A 22368-nucleotide genomic window follows, 5' to 3' on the forward strand; every position below is an offset into this window, starting at 1 on the left:
TCAAGTTGCACGCCACTGCTTCAAACTGAGCCCCACTGGCTAGCCCTGAGTCTCATAGTTGCTGGGCCTGAGTTGCCCTGCCCTTGCATGAAGTCTTGGGTTTACATTTTGGGAGAGGGGAGACTGCCCGCTGGGGAGCGGGAGGGCTGGCGAGGCCCCCTAGATTTAGAGGCCCTAGGCTTCAGCCTACTTAGCCTATACATAAATCCAGCACTGATCACACCTGAAAGATGATATTAATCAGCTGCCAGGTAACGCTCTTTACCACATTGGCAGAAAATTGGATTTGCCTGGAAAGTGATGTTGTCTATTTACCCTCCATGCACTGAGGGCCAGTGTGGTGCAGGGGTTAGAGGGTCAGACTAGGACCTTGGGAAGCCAGGCTTCAAATCCCTTCTGGGCCTTGAAGCTCACTGGGTGGTCTAGAGTCAGTCACCACCTCTTAGCTGAGCTACATCACAAGGTTGTTGTACGGATTAAATTGGGGGGGGGGGAGAACCATGCACTCCACCTTGGAGGAAATGATGGTGTGTAAATGCAATAAACAAATAATATAAAGCACCCTCCCCCCCCAAAAAAAAATTCTGGGAACTGTAGTTTACTACTCACAGATCTGCAATTCCCGGCACACGTTACATGCTACAGTTCTCAGAATTATTAGGAGCAGGGAGAATGGGTTTTAAATATATGGTGAGCATTCAGCTGGTGATGTCTGCAATGGCCATTCAAGGGGGCATAAAACTGAAGGGCAAAGGGTATATTTAGCCTTTCAGGACTACACCCGAGAGTGAAGGAAGATTGCAGTTCAGCTACTGGGAATGTGAGTATAGAGGTCAACAGATTCTGGGTTGTTGTTTTTTACCAAATTTAAGAATGGTGAAAACAATGCGGGTGGCGCTGTGGGTTAAACCACAGAGCCTAGGACTTGCCAATCAGAAGGTCGGCGGTTCGAATCCCAGTGACGGGGTGAGCTCCTGTTGCTTGGTCCCTGCTCCTGCCAACCTAGCAGTTCGAAAGCACGTCAAAGTGCAAGTAGATAAATAGGTACCGCTCCGGCGGGAAGCTAAAAGGCGTTTCCGTGCACTGTTCTGGTTCACCAGAAGCGGCTTAGTCATGCTGGCCACATGACCCAGAAGCTGTACACTGGCTCCCTCGGCCAATAAAGCAAGATGAGCGCCACAACCCCAGAGTCATCCGCGACTGGACCTAATGGTCAGGGTTCCCTTTACCTTTACCTTTACCATTGGCAGAAACAGGGGACCAGCATTTAGAATGGAATGCTAGTAGAAAAACAGTTTCTGAACTGGAACAATAATCAGAAAGGAACGACAACTGACTCACTCTCCAGTCTTCTGCGGTTCCCCATCCCCTGTGTGTCGGTTTCTTCATATGAACTCTGTGCCCCACTTTTTAAAATGCCCTTTGCATTTTTTGTTGAGCCTTGGTAGCCACCTCCCAGTTCATTTGCCTTCCTCCACCATCCTCTTCTTCTGCAGCGAGCTCTGGCCTTTGCCTTGAAAAAGCTTCTTGAGTTTAATTCGGTGGTAATTCTGCCTGCGATCGCTTCTAATGGATGCTCATTCTTCTGCCACTCACTCAGTTTAGCTTACGCTCTTTTCAAACCATTACTCTCTCATAAAATACTCAGAAGCTGCTCTAACAACGTTGCTTTCCTTTTAGAGCTCATTTTGCCTCCTTCGATTCCCTCTCTTACTTCCCATCATCTCTTGCGCTTTCTCTGGCCCTGAAAATGAAATTAACAAACACCAGCTCTTGACGGAATTAGGCAAATGCTGCTGAGAGTGTATTCTTTAATCGTGCACCACAGCAGTGATAGACTTTGTGAAATGCAACTGAAAACCCAAAAGGCATGCATATTTAAAATGGAAGAAAAAGCAACACATAGGAAGAAAAACCGTGCAAGACCAGACTTCGATGCAAAGGTTACTTTGTGCCCTGGGGCAGTGGGTAATGTGAACTGTGCTGGACTATTTTATTTGGGATGGTGTAAATATAGGCCAACTCTAAAACCTCAGAAACCTAACAGGTGTCTAACAGGAGAAGGAACTGCTTAGAACTCTATCTGCTACCCCTGCCCAAAAAACCCTGCATATGTTCATGGTTCTGTTTGAAAAGGGCTTTGTGGAATTATACTAAAGCATGAACGCGGGTGGTGCTGTGGGTTAAACCACAGAGCCTAGGACTTGCCGATCAGAAGGTCGGCGGTTCAAATCCCTGCGACGGGGTGAGCTCCCTTTGCTCGGTCCCTGCTCCTGCCAATCTAGCAGTTCAAAAGCACGTCAAAGTGCAAGTAGATAAATAGGTACCGCTCCGGTGGGAAGGTAAACGGCATTTCCGTGCGCTGCTCTGGTTCTCCAGAAGCGGCTTAGCCATGCTGGCCACATGACCCAGAAGCTGTACGCCGGCTCCCTCAGCCAATAAAGCGAGATGAGCGCCGCAACCCCAGAGTCGGTCACGACTGGACCTAATGGTCAGGGGTCCCTTTACCTTTACCTTTACTAAAGCATGAAAATTTCAGCCCCTCTGCAAAAACTAAAAAAATAAAATGAAGCGGATGGATGACACTCATGATGCAATCCTAACAAATCAAGTAAGGAATGTGATCAATACAGCTCCCAATTACTGTGTGGAAGGACTCAGGAATGTGTGGCCTTCCAGATGTTGTTGAACAACAACTCCCCCAATCGCTTTCCACTGGGTATGCCAGCTATCACTGGTGAAAGTTGATGAGTCTCCATCTGAGTATCCAGGGCTGAGATATGCAATAGATGCTCCATGGGAATGCCACTAACATTTAGGAATACCCCTATGACAAGTGTTCTTGCTTAGCCAGTGGTAGCCCAATGACATGGGAGCGGTTGTGGGCACCCATCTGTCTTGAGAGACAATGGAGTGGGCCTTCAGGGGTGAAATCAAAGCACTGCGTTAACAGCACCAAAGTGACTTCCCCAGGGCACAAGTCAGGGCAGTGGGTCTGGAGGTGCCCAGACAATAAGACCCTCCTCTCGGTCCAAAGGAAAGCAAAGAAACATGTTTGGCACGAGCTTGGTTTCAGTAGTTGCCAAAAGGAAGCGTACCAGACATCATCTAACTGTCTTCAGAACTTCACTCCAGATTTGTGTAGGGTTTGCTCCTTAGCCTTTTCTTCTCCTGAAGATATACAGCAGGGCAGTGGAGGTGGGAAAATTCACAACACGATCATATCCTTAGATAAATGTTCCTAAACATTACAGGGGAAAAGAATGGAAAGCTTACTGCATGGATAATGCCAATTTTTACAGCAGCACCACTTTACAGTGCAACCAACCAATGCATGTGTCGTAAGAGAGTCAGGGTCAGAGAGGGGAATAAAGGAAAATGACCTTACCAATATCAAAATATTGTATTCTGCCTTAACACCCTACAAGAATGTAAACTGCCTTGGAGAATGTATTTTTCTGAATGTATGGTTTTTTGCTGTATCTAATTGTATCGTTTTTGCTGTATCCTTCTCATTGACTTTAAGAATGGGACAAGAATGTATCTGAATGTATTTTTCTACTCAAATGTATTTTTCCTCAAATGTTGAACTTTTCTAAATGTATACAAATGTATTTGATATGTATTCAATAAATGTACTCATAGGATTCCAGCCTCATCTTGAAAACGCATCTCGCTTTACATTATAATTTGTACATTACTATCTGTTTTACTACAGTATTAGCACTCAGCAAGAAGGCTTGAAATAGACAGATCAAGAATGTGGAATTGTGTGTTAAGAAAGTAAGAAGAGCCTGCTAGATTGGGTCAATGGTCATCTAGTCCAGCATCCCATTCTCACAGTGACCATCTAATTTATTTATCGAATAAAATGTATATACCACTTGATTAGAAAACAACCTCCACCACCCTCAAAGCAGTTTAGAAAAAGATCAAAGCAGTTGAAATTGCTTTTAGCTTACAAAAGCCACAATAATGTGTGTTAATCTTTAAGGAGCTCCAGGATTCTGGCTCTGCTGAAAGAGACAGCAGCTACCCTTTTGAAAGTTAACAAGGTGAGAACTAAGGCTATCAGGCATCCGAAGAATGAATTCTACCCCCTACCCCCAGCTAGGGTGTTAAACAAGAATACAACACTTAATCCAAACATTTGCTGAAGTGTCAATGTGTAAACATCAAACAATTGCTCTAGCACCAAAGGGAAGACAATTCTTTTTTTCTTTTTCTTTTTTGGAACGGGAGGGAATCCACCCATAATCCCCATTCAGTTTGAGCTGCATTTCAATTAAGAGTTTAGGAACAGCCAAGAATGAATTGCTCTCTGCTGCTGCAGGACAATAAAGCTTTGGCTCCAGCTGAAAACTTCTAGGTGTTACTGTAGGAGGAACAAAAAAAGTTGGCAGGTCACAAAGAGCTCCTTCCAGCCAACATGAAAAGCTTTTCAATCTCATTGGGAGAGATTTAGGCACATACTTAACTCTCTCCTGACTACCAGTGGGGCTTAATAAATGCTTCATTTTGGGCTGGATCACACCCAAAGAAACCAAAGAGTTAATTTCTTGGGCAATTTATGGAATTGATAGAAGGATTCCCCAGGATCATTGTTTTCCCAGAAGAAAGCATTAGTATATGGCTAGAAATTCAGCTTCCCTTTGGATTTTTTTCTTGTTTTGCATCTAATGTGTTAGCAGAGTTCTAATAATCTATGGCATTTATATAGCATATTCCAAGCAAAGCACTTAATGTGCATAATCTCAGCTACCTACCTACAAGCTGTAGCTAATGGATAAAAAGGTAAAGGGACCCCTGACCATTAGGCCCAGTCGTGGCCGACTCTGGGGTTGTGGCGCTCATCTCGCTTTATTGGCCGAGGGAGCTGGTGTACAGCTTCTGGGTCATGTGGCCAGCATGACTGAGCCACTTCTGGCAAATCAGAGCAGTACCTATTTATCTACTTGCACTTTGACGTGCTTTTGAACTGCTAGGTTGGCAGGAGCAGGGACCGAGCAATGGAAGCTCACCCCATCACGGGGATTCGAACCGCGACCTTCTGATCGGCAAGTCCTAGGCTCTGTGGTTTAACCCACAGCGCCACCCAACACTGAAGGGGATAAATGAACTTTCTTTATATGAGCTGCAAGGCGAACGATTGGATTTTTAAAAAGGCAGTTAGGGTAAATGAAATCCCCATATTGCACAGTAAAATAAGGGCAGGTTGATTCAATCATACATTGCACATCACTTGGTTGTCCTATATTTCATTACTGTTGACTTAGTAACCGGCAGCTGACTTTGTGAACTTACCCTACTGAAAAGCTTTGTGACTGTGGTGACAGAGCCGGGTCACATGAAAATGCTGTCAGTGGTGTTGCTGCAATGGCTCAGCCACACCTGCGAGATGTGCTTTGACGATGGTGACATCAAGTTGCATGCGTGAACCAGGCTTTTTGATTAGCTGCAAAGCTTCTGAATCCAAGAGCTGCCATAGGGATGAATGAATCTATGTCTTTCCAACCTGTGTCACTTTTGCCTGTGTTCATTCATAAATCCCTTCCATCCTGTTTCCACCTTAATTTATACAGTGGTACCTCAGGTTACATACGCTTCAGGTTACAGACTCCGCTAAGCCAGAAATAGTGCTTCAGGTTAAGAGCTTTGCTTCAGGATGAGAACAGAAATTGTGCTCCAGTAGCGCGGCAGCAGCAGGAGGCCCCATTAGCTAAAGTGGTGCTTCAGGTTAAGAACAGTTTCAGGTTAAGTACAGTGGTGCCTCGCAAGACGAATGCCTTGCTAGACGAAAAATGCACAAGACGAAAGGGTTTTTCGTTTTTTGCATTGCTTCGCAAGACGATTTTCCCTATGGGCTTGCTAGGCAAGATGAAAACGTCTTGCGAGTTTGCTTCCTTTTTCTTAAAGCCGCTAATACCCAGCGAATCCGCGCTCCGCAAGACGAAAAAATCGCAAGACGACACAACTCACGGAACGAATTAATTTCGTCTTGCGAGGCACCACTGTACGGACCTCCAGAACGAATTAAGTACTTAACCCGAGGTACCACCCTACTTTGAAAACATAATCTGCGCCCCTCCCCAAAAATCAATTTTAAAAATGCATTTCTAAACTGATGTTCTTTCAAAATATGCATTTTCAAATGCATTTTGATATATTTTGGTATGAGGAGTGCAAAAGTCAGAGGGTAACAATGTTCTGATCTGCACCTCAGTCCAGGAGATGCGGATCAGGCTAGTTTGTACAGGAATGTGCAAAGAATGAATTCCTCAGGCATGTGCCGCTGTGGTTTATCATAGCTTACCTTTGTAAATAAGTGCTTGTGCACAGATACGTGGTCTGCTCTGTAGAGCTGCGTATTGACTGAAAAACGGATAATGTTTTGAGCTGGGCTTCTTCAATCATAAAAAAGTTGTTTTTAACCACAGTAACTGCTGCGATCTTCTATGATCAGAAGATCTGCTGTCTCGAACTACCTAAACTGTATAGAAACTTAATCATGTATGCAACTACAGCGGCAAGAATGTTACTTGCCCAAAAACTGAAAGAAGCAGAAGTCCCAGCAAAGGAAGAATGGATACAAAAACTTATGGCGAAACTTACCAGAAGAATCAGAAATCAAGATAACAAACTTTTTTTATAAAAGAATGGAAATAGTTTATTGAATAGTTACAGATAAATTGTAAACAGATAATAATAACAATAACAACAATAATTATTTTATTATTTATACCCCGCCCAGCTGGCTGGGCTTCCCCAGCCACTCCTGGGCAGCTCTCAACAGAGGACTAAAAACAGAATTAAACTTCAAACATGAAAACCTTCCCTAAACAGGGCTGCCTTCAAATGTCTCCTAAAAGTCAGATAGTTGTTTATTTCCTTGACAGATAAGAACATGGGCAGGATTATTGTAATAACCTGCAGTTTCATAAGCGTATATATTTAAAGAAGATGAATAAATGAGCAAAATGAAGTTAATTTGGATATGCAGAAGATATGAAAAATAAATTTAAGGAACTGCAGAAAGCGGGGGAAGGAAGTCAAGTTTTGAAATGTCAAAATGATTGTCAAATTAGCGAAATGCATAAACTTGAAAAGTTAAATAAATAAGTAAATAAATAAATGATCAGCTGTCCCCGTAGCTGAGCAAATTTACTGCTCTCATAAGTTTTCCAAAGGTCATTGCCCCCTCCTGAAATAATGCCTTGCACCAACTCAAAGTCAGAAGCATAGGCTGAACATGACAGCTGTGGCTATAAATCACATGGTAGGTAGAGCAATCCGTCTCATGGCAACAGTTGGCAAGCAACAGCAAAGTTGTGCAATCCAGTAACAACCAGCCCCATGTTGGTCTGGTCAAACAGGCACTGTCAGAAGACTCAAGAGCTCTTCCAAAGACTCTTGTGTTTTAATCCTCAAATCTCTCCCTTCTCAGTCTTAACCTTTCAGCTCTCTGTGTGTGTGTGTCTGTGAGACGGGATGGGTGGCATCTCTTGCAGGTGACTCTAGTCTTAGTGTTGTAGCTCCACCCCTCCTCTCCATGAACTGTGCCCATTTAGCATCACTGTTCCCATCTTGGGCCATGCCCTTAAAAAGAAAGAACATGAGTATGAAGCAATAACATTGTATAACAAAGCGCCTTTGAGATTGTACAAAATGCCTGGGCGTCTAGGTGCTTTCCCCTTTGGAGAAATAAACTAAACACCCCACTGCTGCCAAATCCTTTGACTGTCCCGGTGGCGCAACCGGTCCGTGTATCTGGCTGTTAACCAGAAGGTTGGTGGCTCAAGCCCACCCAGGGATGGCTGTGGGCAGGCATTGCAGGCGGTTGTTGACCCTCGGAGCCCCTTCCAAAAGCTCCACAATTCTATGCTACATCTGTTGCTGTTTTTAAAGCATGCAGCTAATGATGTTATTCCAGCATCACTCTTTAAAAACAGCAACAGTCCAGAGGTTGACCACTGCTGGCTTACCCTAACTAGTCTGTTGTGAGGTCTTGCATTCTCTGTCTGCATTCCTGGTAGTTACTACAGGTAGTAATGAATGGTGGTCAAGCACAAGACAACTGGCGGTCTGTTAAACAGAAATTAGCTCCAGGTTAGGGTTGAGGAACCATTTCAGCTCCATGGGGTAGATCTGAATCAGGATTGACCCCGCCGGCCAAAGCGTACTGGTGGGAGTCTACACCCACATGTCAATCGCATGACAGTATTATGAGATCACAGTGATTGACAGGTGAGTGGCCCTGCCCCACCTATCAAAAGCTCTTCTCACTTGGGAAACTGTCGTGATGCCAAAGTTCTTTTGTTGTTTGAAAAGGGCTTTAAGACAGCTGCTGTGCTCCTGTTTGAGCCTCTGAGAGCCTAACTGGGAGTATGGGGACTGTCTTAAAGCCCTGTGCAAAAGCGCTCTTTGAAGCAGCCCCTCACTTAAAGGAGAACCATGGAGTTGCTTCAAAGAGTGTTTTTGCATAGGGCTTTAATACCCATTAATCAGCTGGTGCACACACACACACACTCCAAACTCTTCTTCATCATCACAAGGCACTTAATTTGAATGGCAATGCCCATCAACTGGAGTTGGGGCTTCAAATATTTTATTGGGAAGTCCGAAGGGATCTCGGTCCCTAGTAGTTGGCTCCTAACTTTGTTTGTTTAGTCGTTTGTGTCCGACTCTTCATGACCCCATGGACCAGAGCACGCCAGGCACTCCTGTCTTTGGCTCCTAACTAACTAAGTTCTAATTCGATATAATGCTGCTCCCTATGTTCCATTAGGCCTCAGTTTGGCATTTGATTATAGTGGCTCATTTTCACAAGTGCATGTTAACCCTTTGTGGGGTTGGTAGCTCCCCGCACTCCTAGCTCAGCTGCTGCTTTCATGTCAAGTGATTATTGAATGCACCGCTTAAGTGCTCGCTGAGTTTCTCTACCCAGCAGAGATGGGAGAAGAAGCAAAAGCCCACGAATGGTTTGGATATCTGAAACTTCATGGCAAATACGGCCCAGCTGACGGGGGAAGGGAAGGAGCTGCCTTCACAGTCCACAGTCAAGGTTAATCAATCTGAACCACAACTACCTTCATGCAAGAGAGAATTCAGAAAGAGTAATTACATACACAAAGACAGCACGTCAAAATACTTTGACTTAATCCTGAAAATATCACGCTGTTTGGATTTACACACAGCCAGTGGGAGCCTGGTACAAAATAAATAAATCAGATTTTTTTCAACTGAAGGGAAGTTTTGTACTGTGTCTTACCTTGTCAGTTCATTGCAGTACTTTGGATATTGCTAAGGCCAAACAACCGGCAGGAAGAGGCTCAGAGGAGTGTGTGGACCGCCATATACAACATAAAGAAGCCTACGGATGCAGAGAACATGTAATAATGATTGGCACGGCTTGCAAAATCTGAGAAGATCTGCACTTGGCACCGCACTATGTGAGTGTTGCCTGTTTTATGTTGTTAAAATTTGGCATCAAATTCCCCCCCCCCCGAAAAAAGTCTGCTTTGGGGCATCTGCTTCATTTATTTAATTTTCAGCAAACGTTCTGCCCACCTCTTGTTGTCTTTTTGGGCAGCATGAAAACACAACCCAAGAAAGTTCATATTTGTCCTGTATTCAGTTCTGTGGCTGATGCTTTTGATGCTTTTGAATTCTGGTGCTGGAGGAGACTCTGGAGAGTCCCATGGACTGCAAGAAGATCAAACCTCTCCATTCTGAAGGAAATCAGCCCTGAGTGCTCAGTGGAAGGACAGATCCTGAAGCTGAGGCTCCAAGACTTTGGCCACCTCATGAGAAGAGAAGACTCCTTGGAAAAGACCCTGATGCTGGGAAAGATGGAGGGCACAAGGAGAAGGGGACGACAGAGGATGAGATGGTTGGACAGTGTTCTCGAAGCTACCAGCATGGGTTTGACCAAACTGCGGGAGGCAGTGGAAGACAGAAGTCCCTGGCGTGCTCTGGTCCATGGGGTCACGAAGAGTCGGACATGACTAAACGACTAAACAGCAACAGCTCTGTGGCTGCTGATTTTCTTGTACATGGGCTTAAAGAAACAACCATTTGAAGGTGGAGGAAATCCTTGGAAGCTCTTCTGTATTAATGGCACGCAGGCAGTGTGCTATATTGAATGTATTGAATCATAGGGCTGCCGGGTCAAGACCCAGGGAGTGTGCCTACACCTTTTCAATTCCCCAGATGCATTTGCAAACTGTTTAGTCGCTGGTCTTGTCACCTTTCGCCTCCCTCTTTTGCCTGCTGTGCAATACTTGTGGAGGGAGAGAGATGGGGCAACAGCAGGACTTGGCAAGGAATGGATGGGAGAAATTCTGGTTGTGCCGTTTCCCACTGCATGGGTCTGCTTTGTTTATTACCAGAAGCTAGTAATATTTTTATTATAGTTTATTATTAGAAGCCATCCAGAGCCAAGTGCTGTGCCGGATTTACGTATAAGCTAAACAAGCTATCTCCTGCCAACCTAGCAATTCGAAAGCACGTCAAAGTGCAAGTAGATAAATACGGCAGGTACCCCTCCAGCAGGAAGGTAAACGGTGTTTCCATGTACTGCTCTGGTTCGCCAGAAGCGGCTTAGTCATGCTGGCCACATGACCCGGAAGCTATATTCTGGCTCCCTCGGCCAATAAAGCGAGATGAGCGCCGCAACCCCAGAGTCGTCCGCGACTGGACCTAATGGTCAGGGGTCCCTTTACCTTTAAACAAGGTATAGTTTAGGGGTCCACTCTCTTGGGGGCCCCAAAAAATTTAAAGGAAAAAAACACCTGGGTGTACATTTCCAAAATATAAGATAAAAAAACAAATAAAATAAAACCTACATACAGCAACAGTGTTTTGTGTTGTGTAGGCTTCTATGATGTAAGTTATGGGCCCCGCCTTCTAGCCTGCTCCTTAAAACATCACTGGTTTGCTCATTTCTATATATAGGGTGCCTACATTCTGCATGTGCAGATGACTTTAGATACCTATTAGGTCCATAAATTACCATATAGCATATATTCAACACAAAAAAGTGACAATTTGTTGTTGACGAAGGACAGCTGGACATATAAAGGGCCCCATTGCCTTCAGTAACTTAGGACCTCATCAAACCTAAATCTGGCCATGGCCAAAGACATACAGTTAGAATTAAAGAACAGGGTAGCTCTGAGCACCTTTGGAGCCCAGTTCCTGGGGCTGAACTACGCTCACAGTCTTGCACTGAAAAACCCACTCCTGGGATTCAGCTACGTTAGAAAAAAAACACAGAACAGCATCTAAAAAGCGTTACAAACATGCAACACCAGATGGCGCTGTAGAGCACAAAACTTTTCTACACAATTTCCCACAGAGATCTTTTTCTTTTGTTATAACAATTTAATTTATTAGTTATTTATAGTGTTTCCTCCCCCTGTGTGTAGATCCATCCCTGGTTAGCGTTCGGCATTGCTTCAGCCTAATTTAGATGGGAAATTATGCCATTTTGCCATTGCTGCTACTACTAAACAATTGGGCATCAGACACCTTTGCCAAACTACTGGGAGGGGGGGGGGAATCACTCAGCATTCTCTATCCATAGTCCCTGTTCTAGCTTCTGGAGGGTCAATAAAAGTATATGCGCACAGTCTTGCTTCTGAAATATCTAAAAATGGATAATAATCTGAAAATCATGGGAAGAGAATGCACGGGTGGCCTAGGCCTGTTACTTGCTCCCACATTAACAGCGCATAACACAAGGAGATGTTATCTCTCCCTGGTGCGATAAGGCAGTGACATTTCTCATAAATGTATAATTACAACATGTTGCCTTTCAGTGACTGGTGATACACCACACCAATTACAGCACAACCCGCTTATTATTGAGCAGCCAAAAGCTGCCCAGTAATTAAGGAAACCTGATGCATCGCTTTGAACTCTGGAAGTTTGTTTCTGTTACAGCATGGAGTCATGCGTATAAGGAATCAAACTGGAAGATGCACAGGAAGGAAGACTTTAATTTTGCATGCGCACGATTTGAATGATGAAATCAGTGACTCCGTATAGCAGCTCCATCACATTTTCAAATTTGGTTGATAATGCAGTCAGGGAGTGAAGCTTTCTGAATACAGTCCAGAAAGTACTATAGGGGCTTAAGAGAGGACAATGCATGGTATTCATTGCTGGCCCTACTCAGAGTAGACCTGTTGAAGTTAATCAGCATGAATAGCTTAAGTTGGTTAATTTCAATAGATTTACTTTGAGTTGAATACAACCCAATATCTCACTCCAAAAGACCAATGCAAAATCTGTTTATTTTTTTTTGGTGTTACCTTAACCACCAGCACAAATTGCATTCTTCTTTACAATACTGCACATATTTGTTGTTTATGCTGTTCTACAGGCCCACATTCTGGACTCAGCTACATTAGTCAAAAAACAGTGTTTTGAATGCGTTATAAACATGCAACACCAGATGGCACTGGAGAGCAAGCAAAATGTCTTTGCCATTTTCCATAGCGGTTCCCCTACCCTTTTTGTTACAACAATTTATTTTCTGACTTATTTATAGCGTGTTTACCCCCCCCCCCCGTGCAGATCCACCCCCAGTCACATGGGCGGATGGTGGGGTTTTACACAGGAACTAAAATGGACTTACTTTGGTTTGGGAGTTTCTTAGGCTTTGGTCAGGGGCAGCACGGCTCCCTGCAGCCTATAAAACTGTGAACATTTTTGTAAACCACTTTGAAGGTTTTTTTTTTTTTTAAATCAAGCAATGTATAAATTTAATGAAATAAATAAATGGCCTCCTGGGGCTTCTTGCAATGGGTTCCCTCCCCATGAGAAGTGCTTTGTGTCCAGGACTCAGATGAAACACTGGAAAAAATTCAAAAGGGCTTCTGGAATACCAGACAGCTTTTCTTTTAAATAACATATTTGTAATTATATAATGTATACAATGTGGTACAGTGAATATATATATATAAAGATAAATCCCACATCTTACAATAAGCACTTGACAGTTATACAGGCTGATAATGGTCCCTCAGAAAATGTCTTGAAAAGGGTTGTTTTGATGACATCTGTGTTAAATACAGTGGTACCTCAGGTTAAGTACTTAATTCGTTCCAGAGGTCTGTTCTTAACCTGAAGCACCACTTTAGCTAATGGGGCCTCCTGCTGCGCCACCAGAGCCCGATTTCTGTTCTCATCCTGAAGCAAAGTTCTTAACCTGAAGCACTATTTCTGGGTTAGCAGAGTCTGTAACCTGAAGCGTATGTAACCTGAAGCGTATGTAACCTGAGACACCACTGTAATGGTAAATGATTTGAAGTTTGGATTAACTATGTGTAATTATTAGAAAATTGGGTAAGTGGATATGGAAATGTAAGAGAATTTTGTTTCTATAAAGAACCAGAAGAGGGGATGGAGGGAAGAAGGGAGATTCCTGGAATCTCGAAGAAAAGGTTTTGAAAATATATTGCTATACAAGGGGATGGGGGGGGGTTAAAAATATTCTTTTTTACTGATGTTAACGTGGAATTAAATTTAACAAAAAAATGGGGAAAGGTTATTTTGAAAACTTTTATTTTCAGTTTCGTACTGTTCTTGCTTTTCAACATCACGATAAAACAACTTTAGGTACAAATTCCCTGTCTCTTAATTCCTCTCTCCCCCCCCCCCAATAATCTGAACAACAATTACTATATGAAAGCATCTGTCTCTCTATCTTGAAGATCCATATCCTGATATTTTTGTGCTGCAGGGCATCAAAGATGAAATGGAATTGCATTTCCAGCGGCCATTTACGTCCTGGGAAAAACATTTGGGTCTGTCGGGGGTCAAATGTCAGTGTTGTAAAAGAGATTTTCAGGGGCAACAGGAATGGAGAGTTTTGGCTCAACCTTCCTCTGCACAAACAGTTGACAATATCTTCCCTCCCCCTTGGGAAAATCATAATACATTCTGCTGAGATACAGAACCAATATATTTTCCCTTTTGCCAAAGGTTCCTTTCCTTAGTTTGTCAACTTGCCTGCTTTTGCTAGATCCAGCCTTCTGGGATTTCCTCAAAATCTCCCCCAGTTTAATGTAACCTAGATAATTCCACGTCATCAGCAAAAATTTGCCAGCTCACCAGTCATTCTGTCTAACAGGTTATTACTGTTACAGAGCATCAGCATTCCTCAATCTGATCCCACAGGCAGCTTAGCTCATTATGAGTCTCCTTCCAATCTCGGACTATTCCCAGCCTTTCCCTCCAATCTCTTAACCAGCCCCTAATCCCTCGGTGGACTTTTAAACTCCCACTCCAGAGTTACTTCATTTTCTTAATGGCTGTGTGCGAGGAACTTTATCAGAAGCCTAAATAAATTATATCCGCAGGTTCTGCTTATTCCACAAGACGTAGCGCTTTCGGAGGAACATCGGAGGAAAGAAGAGATTTATGCCATAGGCCGTCTGGGTCACATGAAGGGCAAATGGCCAGACTGTTCCCGGGCAGCACAATTCAGTCAGTTGGTCAGGAAAGAAAGAAAAAGCATATACCCTGCTCTCTCCTTTTGTAATAACTTTGTAGCTTTCTAATAACACATTACAAGCATCATGTCATAAAGGCCAACTCTAAAGGGAACGGTAGGAAAACGAAGAAGCAGAGAAAAATTCAGTCAGATGTTTCCAAGCATCTGTGTTTTAACCAAATGCCTAGAAAAGCACAGCATGATCTCACTTGGAAGAGCATTTCGCAGGGTGGGGGGCCATCATGGAAAAGGCCCTGCCAATAATAATAATAATAATAATAATAATAATAATAATAATAATAATAATAATAATTTATTATTTATACCCCGCCCATCTGGCTGGGCTTCCCCAGCCACTCTGGGCAGCCTCCAAAAAAATATTAAAATACTGTAATACATCAAACATTAAAAGCTTCCCTAAACAGGGCTGCCTTCATATGGTTTAGAAATCCAAGGCAAGGCTTTGGAGCCACATTAGACATTTACTTCATCCACAGCATTCAGCTATGCTAACTTGTGTTTCCTGAAGTAATCGAAAGATTCCATCAACGGTGTCTCCAAAACTTTTCTACACATCACTTGGGAAGACAGGCGTACGAATGCCGGTGTACTGGAAGAAGCAAAGATCAACAGTGAACACGGTTTTAAAAATGAGTCCGTAAGTGACTGTGGAGGCCAGTTCTGGATCCACACATCCTTCCACAGTAGGGACATAGGTTTCCAGGTGGGAGTTGATCACAGTGAGGGTTTGCCAAGCATGCCTTCCTCTTAGCACGTTTCTCCTTTCCGTCCTGAGTTTGAGTGTCTTCAAAGCCCATGACACCTTTGGTAAAGGCTGTTCTCCAATTGGAGCGCTCGCAGGCCAGCATTTCCCAGTTGTCTGTGTTTATACTACATTTTTAAGATTTGCCTTGAGAGAGTCTTTAAACCTATTTTGTTGACCACCAGCATGACGCTTTCCATTTTTAAGTTCGGAATAGAGTACAGTGGTACCTCAAGTTACAAACGCGTCAGGTTACAAACTCCACTAACCTGGAAGAGTTACCTCAAGTTGAGAACTTTGCCCCAGGATGAGAATGGAAATCATGCAGCAGCGGTGCAGTGGCAACAAGAGGCCCCATTAGCAAAAGCACGCCTTTAGTTAAGAACAGTTTCAGGTTAAGAACGGACCTCCGGAACAAATTAAGTTCGTAACTAGAGGTACCACTGTAGTTGCTTTGGAAGACAATAATCAGGCATCCGAACAACATGACCAGTCCAACAAAGTTGATGTTGAGTATACCTTTAAGGGCACCTCCTGTGTCTACGAGGTTATGCCCAAGCAGGAGGCGGAGCTAGGAGCAGAGTGAGAACACAGCTAACGAATAGGAGATCTGTTGTACATATTTCTGTAATAAACTTCCTATTATTCAACTCCTCTGACTCACTCATCATTTAAACAGAGAACACTAGACTTGGGGAGCTGTCTGCTATTCCGCCTAAGGCAGCAAAATGTCTAGGGCTGCCCCCTGCGCTGGTTTTTTGATTCTGAGCTGGAACAGTCCCTCTGAGTGGCGAGAACTTGTCATCCCTTGCAGGGGTCAGCAAACTTACCACGTCTCGGGCCGGTGTCTCCTGCGCCCATTGTGGGGCAGGCTGGAGGGCGGGGAAGCGTGTGCCCATACGCATGCGTACACGCTATTTCCGGCGCACTTCCAGGTCAGAGGAGCACCAGAAATAGCTTGTGCGCATGTGCACGGGCCTCCTCCAATCTGGATGTGCACCGGAAATAACGCTTGCGCGTGCGCACGAGTGATTTCCGGTGCTCCTCCAACCCAGAAGTGGGCAGCCGTGCAGCGCAGCACTGGTAAGAGTGGGCGGCGGCAGTGGGCGGTGGGGGTTGCAGTGGGCTGGATAAGCAAGTCCCTCGGGCCTTATCCGGCCCACGGGCCTTAGTTTGGGGACCCCTGCTTCAGTGGTACCCTGAACATAGCTGTCAACTGTCCCTTATTTGGCAGGAAACTCCCTTATCCCAGCTCCGTGTCCCGCTGCTGTCCCTTATTGATGATGTCCCTTAAATTTCCTGGGTTTCAAAGGAAGCAGCTCCTCTCCCTCCCTCCCTGCCGGCCTGGGAGGAGGGAGGCTCCAACTGTGTTGCTTGGCTGCGTTGCTCACCCAAGAAGGAGTCTAAAAACGACTGTGCGATGGAGCTTGCATGCCTTGTGCCAATCAAATCGGCCACAATGGCTGGGGACTCGCCTTTGCTCAGCGCTTCCCAGCGGAGAGGTGACGGTGGTTTTCCTTGCTGCATCCCCTTTGCCGGGTTGCTGCGCTGTGGGAACCACCGCTTGAGGCTTCGTTTGGCAGCTGGCTGAGCTTTCTGCCTTTGGCTCAGAAGTTGAACACACCTGTGCCCGGAAAATCCCTTATTTTGGCTGCTGATCCCTTATTTTCGAGGCTGCTGGTCCCTTATTTTCAAATCTGTAAGTTGGACAGCTATGACCCTGAAACCTCCACAACTGTTTGCGCTGGGTCCTGGTGAGGAGTGGTTGAGTGCCCTCGGCTTATTCCAATGCTGAGACACATGTCTATGTAAGTCCACCCTCCCTTTTCAGGCGCAATGCAGTCCAACCGAGAGACAACAGTCTGGCATTAACTGTGAGATCTTGGAAGAGTTGCTTTCGTAACTCTGTGATGTGAAGAGAAAGTGGCATTCTGTGGCGGGCGCCACAATAACAACGCAATTTATCATCATTCTCCTGGCATAACATTCATGCTGTGACAACTGTTGCTAATAGAAATAGATTGTGTTCTCTCTCTGCAGTTTGTATTCATTACTACACTAATACAAACACTGGGATTCCAAACCCTTCCTGGGGGGAAAAAGTGCACATAATATCATCATAACTCTGGGGTAACTTTTACATGCTGAGTGTTCACCTCTGTTTACTCAGCAAAGTGGGACCAAGAGCTCAGGGTTCTAGGTCAAAGAGAGCTGATGTGGATACCCCAAGTTTAGTTTGTATACCGGGAACCTTTGCAGGTAGAAATCTTAGAAAAGCGCACTATAAATATTTTTCCCTGGCAAAACCTACTCTTGTCTCTTCCTCTCTAGGATGACTATGGCAGCAAACACTGCAGACAGCACTCTACAACTGCAATACTCAATATTTTTTTTTGGGGGGGGGGGAGGAGAATAACCCCCCCAGCAATTCTCCCACCCAGATAAGGATGCAAGCAGGGTTTAAATAAGCATTATGGGGACTTGATTATGGAGAGATATGGGAACCTTGGGTCCTCATTTCATTCAATTGTGAACTTATGATCACTAATAAACATATCAAAATCCACTGCAGTGTGGTGAAATGGGGGTAAAAAAGGTAAAAAGGTAGAGGACCCCTGGACAGTTAAGTCCGCAACTATGGGGTTGCAGCGCTCATCTCATTTTCAGGCCAAGAGAACCGGTGTTTGTCCACAGACAGCTTTCTGGGTCATGTAGTCTGCACGACTAAACAGCGTTTGGCACAACGGGACACCACGACAGAAACCAGAGCTCACGGAAATGTCAATTACCTTCCTGCTGCAACGGTACCTATTTATCTATTTGCACTGGTGTGCTTTCGAACTGCCAGGTTGGCAGGAGCTGGGACAGAGCAATGGGAGCTTACCCCGTTGTGGGGATTCGAACCGCCGACCTTTCGATCGGCAAGCCCAAGAGGCTTGGTGGTTTAGACCACAGCAGCAACTGGGGCAGTGGTGGAGAGGGGAGATACAGATTCCATTCCCTACTCACTCAGCAAACCCATTAGGCAGCACTTTGGCTATTTTTGGAAGGGAGTCAATCACATACCAGCAAATTTGGGTTGCAAAATATCATCTCTTAGGAGATCTAGTGCAAGAAACCCATGTCCCCCCCCCCCCCAAAGATCAGAGTTATTTGTGACAAGAAAAATAATGGGGAAATGCACTGGACCTCACAAACAAATCAGAATGTTGGCATCCATCTTTCTTGAGAGACAATGGTATGTTTGTTAGCAGCACTGACGGGACCTCCCTGGAACACAAATCTGGGCAGTGTGTGTAGAGGTCCTGGGCTGCCTAGATGAGAAGACCCCCGTCTCGGCTTTGCTGATATGCTTTAGAGGAAAGCAGAACAATATGTTTGGCACCAGCTTGGCTTCAGGAATCGCCAGAAGGAGGAATACAAGGTGCTATCCAACCATCTTAGGGATTCCACTCTGGATTTGTGCAGGGTCTATTCCTTAACCTCATCTATCTTAGGAACAGAACAGAAACAGACAACTCCCGACTTCTCGAAATACAACTACCGTATTTTTTGCTCTATAAGACACACTTTTTCCGTCCTAAAAAGTAAGGGGAAATGTGTGCACGTCTTAGGGAGAGAATGCAGGCTGCACAGCTATCCCGGAAGCCAGAACAGCAAGAGGGATCGCTGTTTTCACTGCGCAGCGTTCCCTCTTGCTGTTCTGGCTTCTGGGATTCAGAATCCCCCCCCCTTGTTTTCTTCCTCCAAAAACTAGGTGTGTCTTATGGTCTGGTGCGTCTTATAGAGCGAAAAATACGGTAAGTCTAGGGCCACCTAGTGACTAAACTATATAATGACACTATCCACATTCACGTTTCACCTTAGTGGAAAAATAGGAAACATTTTTATTATGTTGTTTCAGTATAGACGGGCTGAGGTGGTTTTGTAGCATTGACTGCAGTATCCCAACTTGCAGAGCTATTTTCTCTTGAGACTGGCCTTAGATGGGAAAAGGTACATTTGTAATGAATGGAGCAACTGTGCTTTTGAACTAGTGCCACAGCTCTGCAAATGTTATGTCTGCCTGCCGTCTTAGTTTGGTTTCTGCTCTACCAGCTTTCCACTTAGCTCTGGCAGTTCCACCCTGTCATCTTGCGGCATGGATTCTGCTTTGAACTTCTGAACCCAGCTCTTCTATATTGCAGTACAATTTGGACTTTCGCAGAGCTCGTCAGACGCCTGACCTGGATTGCCTCTGGCCAAAAGGCCAAGTCCACATCCTGGGAGCTCAATTTATATCTGAGCAGAAAGCGGGATATGATCTTGACATCCAATTGCACACGGTGTCACACAGAACCTAATTGGATATAATCCGCCACAGCTAAGGAAAGAAAAAGGTGATTTCAAGATTTGCATTAGCAGGAAAGATGAGCTTTGAAATGGGCTCCAGAAACAGCCAGGGCCTTTAACGAACAAGATATGACACATGGGATGAAAGTAATTACCCAAAGGGATGATGATAATAATAATAATAATAATAATAATAATAATAATAATAATAATAATAATAATAATTTATTATTTATACCCCGCCCATCTGGCTGAGCTTCCCCAGCCACTCTGGGCAGCTTCCAACAAAATATTAAAATACTTTAATACATCAAACATTAAAAGCTTCCCTAAACAGGGCTGCCTTCAGATGTCTTCTAAAAGTCTGGTAGTTGCTATTCTCTTTGACATCTGGTGGGAGGGCATTCTACAGGGAGGGCGCCACTACCAAGAAGGCCCTCTGCCTGGTTCCCTGTAACTTGGCTTCTCGCAATGAGGGAACCGCCAGAAGGCCCTCAGTACTGGACCTCAGTGTCTGGGTAGAGCGATGGGGGTGGAGACGCTCCTACTGGACTGAGGCCGTTTAGGGCTTTAAAGGTCAGCACCAACACTTTGAATTGTGCTCGGAAACGTACCGGGAGCCAATGTAGGTCTTTCAAGATTGGTGTTATATGGTCTCGGCGGCTGCTCCCAGTCACCAGTCTAGTTGCCGCATTCTGGATTAGTTGTAGTTTCTGGGTCACCTTCAAAGGTAGCCCCAAGTAGAGCGCATTGCAGTAGTCCAAGCGGGAGATAACCAGAGCATGCATCACTCTGGCGATGCAGTCTGCAGGCAGATAGGGTCTCAGCCTATGTACCAGATGGAGCTGAAGTTGAAAACACTGATTTGGAACAGGAAAGGCATTAAGAGTGGTGTAGCTAGTTGCTCGGGTGTCCGGGGCAGGGTTAGCGTCCAGGGGCGGGGCTAACTGCCCACTAGGCGGGGCTAGTTGGGACAGGGCACACTACACTGCACGGAGTCCGCCAGCCACCTCCCCCTCAGCTGGAGGGGGGCAGGGGGCAGCGGCTGGGGCACCCTGCAGGCCGCATGCTCCACATGTCCCACTCCCCACGTTGGAGGGAGCCCTGTAGCCCCAGTGCCGCCTGTGGCCCCTGCCCCCCTTCTTTCACTACTGGGCATTGGGCTTATTTACAACAGTTTTCTATTGGTTTAATAGTCATTTCCATGTCTCAGAGAATCCTGAGGACAGCAGTCCTAGGAGGTTGTGGGGGGAGCAAGGGAGAATTCTCAGCATCCTCACCAAACTACAGTTCCCAGGATTCAATGGGAGGAACCATGTCAATTCCCAGCAAATCATTATACATCTATGCTGTACGGAAATGGCGTTTACCTTCCCGCTGCAGCGGTACCTAGTTATCTGCTCGCACTGGTATGCTTTCGAACTGCTAGGTTGGCAGTAAATACTGTAAATAAGCTGATTATGAAAGAACATACATTCTTGTAAATGTAATATGTCTTAATTTTTTTAAATTATGAATTTTTAAATGGTTGTAACTTGCCCAGATACTTGCTGGTGTAGATATAAAATAAAATAATAAAATAAAATATTATTTATTGTGCCATAGCACAAAACATGGTCATATCAGTCTCGGGTCAGATAAAGAGGACTTTCAACATGATTAAAGAGAACCGTTGTTTGTTGTCCAGCTCCAAGGGCCTTCTGGCGGTTCCCTCCCTGCGAGAAGTGAGGTTACAGGGAACCAGGCAGAGGGCCTTCTCGGTAGTGGCGCCCACCCTGTGGAACGCCCTACTATCAGATGTCAAGGAAATAAACAACTATCTGACTTTTAGAAGACATCTGAAGGCAGCCCTGTTTAGGGAAGTTTTTAAATGTTTGATGTTTTATATTATTATTATTATTATTATTATTATTATTATTATTATTATTTTGTTGGGAGCCACCCAGAGTGGCTGGGGTATAAATATATTATTATTATTATTATTATTATTATTATTATTATTATTATTATCTTCCTCCACTACTGATTTTGACCCACAATGCCTGGCACACAGTGCCCCACTGAACATCATGTTTCTCAACTGGGGTTGGCATTGAATGGAATTAGATCCCGGCAGCATTAATTTAAAAATGATGTGTGTGCACAGGGGGAACCTAATTAATACCTGAGCTGGAAGCCAGCTCAACCTCTGAAGCAGCTGAGCTTGTGTTGAGGTTCTGTCATCACCTGGAAATCAAAATGTCAAATATGATTAACTGTCTCCTGAAGGAGACTCCTGAGCTCACCCTAGAAGAGGTTGGCTTAGCTAGGAGGTCAGAAGAGGGGTAGCCCTTCTTCGATTCTTTCAGCAACGAATGCTACTAAGGAGAAGGAGTGGGTGATGTTCCCACCCCCTTCCTTTCCTGCTGTGCCTCTTATCAGACAGCGAGGGATTGGGACCACGGCACCTTTCCTTTCTTACTCAACAATGGGTGGTTGCCTAGGTGTGTTCAGGGTAGACCTGCTGCTGATGTCAGCACAATGTAAATGAGGACTTGGCTGCTTTGAGTTCCCTTTATGTGCAGCACAAAGCCCTCCAGGCTGAAAATGGGCTTGATCTCATTTCGGGGAAGTCCCCGTTTGAAGACAGCCGGGTTTGACCTTGCCTTCCAGAAACTTTCCTGACAGCCATACATAACACACCCATTCCGTTTTTATATACAGTGGTATCTCAGGTTACAGACGCTTCAGGTTACAGATGCTTCAGGTTACAGACTCCACTAACCAAGAAATA

The 22368-nt window shown here is 44.8% G+C and overlaps 1 long non-coding RNA gene across 1 annotated transcript; it reads right to left on the reverse strand.

The window, feature by feature from the left end:
* Nucleotides 1-355: 355 nt before the first annotated feature.
* On the reverse strand, nucleotides 356-22010 carry LOC309360433. Its single transcript, XR_014164144.1, has 3 exons — nucleotides 21760-22010; nucleotides 1242-1744; nucleotides 356-897 (listed from the first exon to the last, which is right to left on the reverse strand). It is a non-coding gene; the product is annotated as an uncharacterized lncRNA (long non-coding RNA).
* Between the last annotated feature and the right edge of the window lie 358 nt (nucleotides 22011-22368).

This window comes from Podarcis melisellensis, assembly GCF_964234715.1.
Source record: "Podarcis melisellensis genome assembly, chromosome: 17".
Lineage (NCBI taxonomy): Eukaryota > Metazoa > Chordata > Lepidosauria > Squamata > Lacertidae > Podarcis > Podarcis melisellensis.